The 3,430-nt window shown below is 40.3% G+C and overlaps 1 non-coding gene across 1 annotated transcript; it reads right to left on the reverse strand.

Moving 5' to 3' along the window:
• Window positions 1–830: 830 nt before the first annotated feature.
• On the reverse strand, window positions 831–968 carry LOC119925977. Its single transcript, XR_005449897.1, has one exon. It is a non-coding gene; the product is annotated as a small nucleolar RNA SNORA7 (small nucleolar RNA).
• Window positions 969–3,430: the final 2,462 nt, after the last annotated feature.

The following is a 3,430-nucleotide window of genomic DNA, read 5'->3' on the forward strand; positions in this document are numbered from 1 at the left end:
TTTTCTAAATTTGTGAAGAAACCATTAAAATCTAGATTCTAAAATAGAGTTGAAATGGAAATGTGAGCTAAGGGGATGAATCGAATGCCAATTGCTTATTTCTGAAGTGAGATGGACAGAGGGATTGCCCAGAAGCCTGGAGCTTGCTTTAGTGTTATCTGTGAATGTGAAGCTCCTTTGCCCCAAGGTAATCTATGGAGCAAAATTTTAAATGTCTTTCAGTCTTTCAGAAGTTCTTAAAATGAATCAGCTGGTAATCACAGCTTGTGATATGCTAATTCCAAAGCACAACAGATTTAAAGGCCAGAATACAATGAATAGCCCTCCAGAGTGGCAAGGTATTTCAGGAAATTAAGACGTGAAGAATACTCTTCTAAAAGATTAAACATTTGTGTTTTAGTTGAGTTGAATTTCATATTAATCATGTCATGTAAGCACAAAAGCTAATGTTAACCTATCAAACACAGTGAAAAAAACAACTCCTTGGAACATCAGGACTCTGCGTGATGGAGAGACCATCCAATACATTGCATGTATTAAGAACTTCCTATGTCCTGAGCACTGGGATAGAAATAGGATAATTAGGTCAAAAATGGTTTCTGTCCCCATGAACTCTGCAATCTTAATCTTGTCTTGTGCTGTTGAGTCATCTCAGACCATAGCGACTCCACAAACTCATCTCTTCCAGAATGCAATTGTTCTGATAGTGAATCTACAGAGTTTTCTTGGTAAAAATACCGAAGTGGTTTACTATTACCTTCTTCCGCACAGTAAACTTGAGTCTCCATCCTCGACTCTTTCCCTTGCCGCTGCTGCACAGGTGAGTTTTGACTTGTAGCAGATTGCCTTCCACTTGCTAGCCACTGCCCAAGCTAGGAATGGAATGGGTATTCCTCTGCTTGACTGTCCCTCCTGAGGTTGAGGCTGGTAGAGTATTGGAAACTCTCCAGGTGCGATCCTGAGAGGGGTGCAATCTGTAGGCAATCTATAGGCAAATATAAAAATGATTATAATGAATTACGAACAATGAGTTAAAGAGCCAACAAGCCAAAGTACCAGTGTTAAGATAAATAAATCAACAGGTTATGGACAGAGTTATGGAAGGAGTTACAAGCCTGTAACCTTGACAGTATCCTCAACTCCTTTCTGTCATTCAACCTACATATTCAGTCCATCACTAAATACTGTCAGTCCCACTTTAACAACATTGCTAAAATCTGCCCCTTCCTCTTCACCCTACTTGCTACTGCATTAATGCAATTGCTCATTTTATCTCCCTTGGTTTACTGCATCAGCCTCCTTGCTGACCTCCCAGCCTCCAGTCTCTCCCCACTCCAGTCCACAATTCACTCTGCTTCCAGGATCATTTTTCTACAAAAACGTTCAGGACATGTCACCCCACTCCTCAAAAAATTCCAGTGGTTCCCCATACACCTCCGCATCTAACAAAAACTCCTCACCATTGGCCTTAAAGCACTCCACCACCTTTCCCCCTCTTACCTCACCTCGCTACTCTCCTACAACCCAGCCCACACACTTCACTTCTCTAATGCCAATCTTTTCACTGTGCCTCGATTTCATCTATCTCACTGCCAACCCCTCGCCCACGTCCTGCCTTTAGTCTGGAACACTTTCCTCCTCAAAACTGATAGACAATTACTCTCCCTGCCTTCAAAACCTTACTGAGAGCACATCTCCTCCAAAATGCCTTCCCTGACTAAGCCCTCCTTTCCTCTTCTCCCACTGCCTTCTTTATATCCCTGATTTGCTCCATTTGTTCTTTCCGCCTCCCAACCCTATTCGCACTTATGTACACACCTGTAATTTACTTATTATATTAATGTCTGTCTCCCCCCATCTAGACTGTAAGCTGGTTGTGGGAAAGGAATATGTCTGTTTATTGTTGTATTATATGCTCCTGACTGTTTAGTACTCAGGGCTCTGCACATAGTAAGCGCTCAATAGATATGATTGAATAAATGAATGAATGCATTTCTCATTGACTCAATCACCTTGCCCCATTTTACCTCACCTCACTAATCTCTTACTACAGGCCAGCCAGCAAAATCTGCTCTGCTAGCTCTAACTTATTATGCCTCTATCTCATCTGTCTCGCTGCTGCCCCTTTTCCGTGTCTTCCCCTAGCCTGGATCTCCCTCCCCCTCCATTTATGCCAGACGACTACTCTCTCCACCTTCAAAGCATTATCAAGGTCATATCTCCTACAAGAGCCTTTCCCCAATCAAGCCATCTCTGCCGGGGCTTGCTCTACTTTCTATATCTTCCATGCACTTTCATCTGTGACCTCTAGACATGTGATATTCATCCCACCCCCAATCCCACAACACTTATGCATATATATTTAGATTATATATTATAAATTGAGTACTTATTCATATTAATGTCTGTCTCCCACTCTAGACTGTAAGCTCGTGTGGGCAGGGAATCTGTCTACTAATTCTGTTACACTGTACTCTCCCAAGCTCTTCATTCATTCATTCATTCAATCGTATTTATTGAGCACTTACTGTGTGCAGAGCACTGTACTAAGCGCTTGGGAAGTACAAGTTGGCAACATCTAGAGACGGTCCCTACCCAACAATGGGCTCACAGTCTAGAAGGGGGAGACAGACAACAACAACAAAAAACATGTAGACAGGTGTCAAAATCGTAGAACAAATAGAATTATGGCTATATGCAAATCATTAACAAAATAAATAGAATAGTAAATATGTACAGTTCTCTGCACATAGTAAGTGCTCAGTAAATATAATTGATTGATTGACTGATTGACCAAAATCTCTAGTGATCTAGCCTCTAAGTGCCAACTAATTAGGGCTGCTTGATTAAAGGATCCTTGTGGGTGGGGATCATGTCTACCAACTCTATTATGCTCTGCCTAGTGCTTAGTACAGTACTTGGCACACAGTAGGTACTCAGTAAATACTACTGATTGATTTCTTAGAGCAAATTTAAGAAAGCAACTAGGCCTGAGCAATTCTAACTTGATTTGGGATAAAGCACTTCATCAAAGTTTTAAACCAAATTTAGATGGTAAATGGTTAATTAATCAATCAATCAATCAATCAATCATATTTATTGAGCACTTATTGTGTGCAGAGCACTGTACTAAGCGCTTGGGAAGTACAAGTTGGCAACCTATACAGTCACTACCCAACAATGGGCTCACAGTCTAAAAGGGGGAGACAGAGAACAAAACCAAACATACTAACAAAATAAAATAAATAGAATAGATATGTACAAGTAAAATAAATAAATAAATAGAGTAATAAATATGTACAAACATATATTACAAACATAATTCCATAATACATTAGTATAGGTGATCTCAAAAAATTGTTCCTAATCAGATTTTGTGGACTCTTTAATCCCAAACTGAGTACGATTAAACTGTTCATGCCGTATCCAT

The sequence above is a fragment of the Tachyglossus aculeatus genome, chromosome 3 (genome assembly GCF_015852505.1).
Source record: "Tachyglossus aculeatus isolate mTacAcu1 chromosome 3, mTacAcu1.pri, whole genome shotgun sequence".
NCBI classification, from domain to species: domain Eukaryota; kingdom Metazoa; phylum Chordata; class Mammalia; order Monotremata; family Tachyglossidae; genus Tachyglossus; species Tachyglossus aculeatus.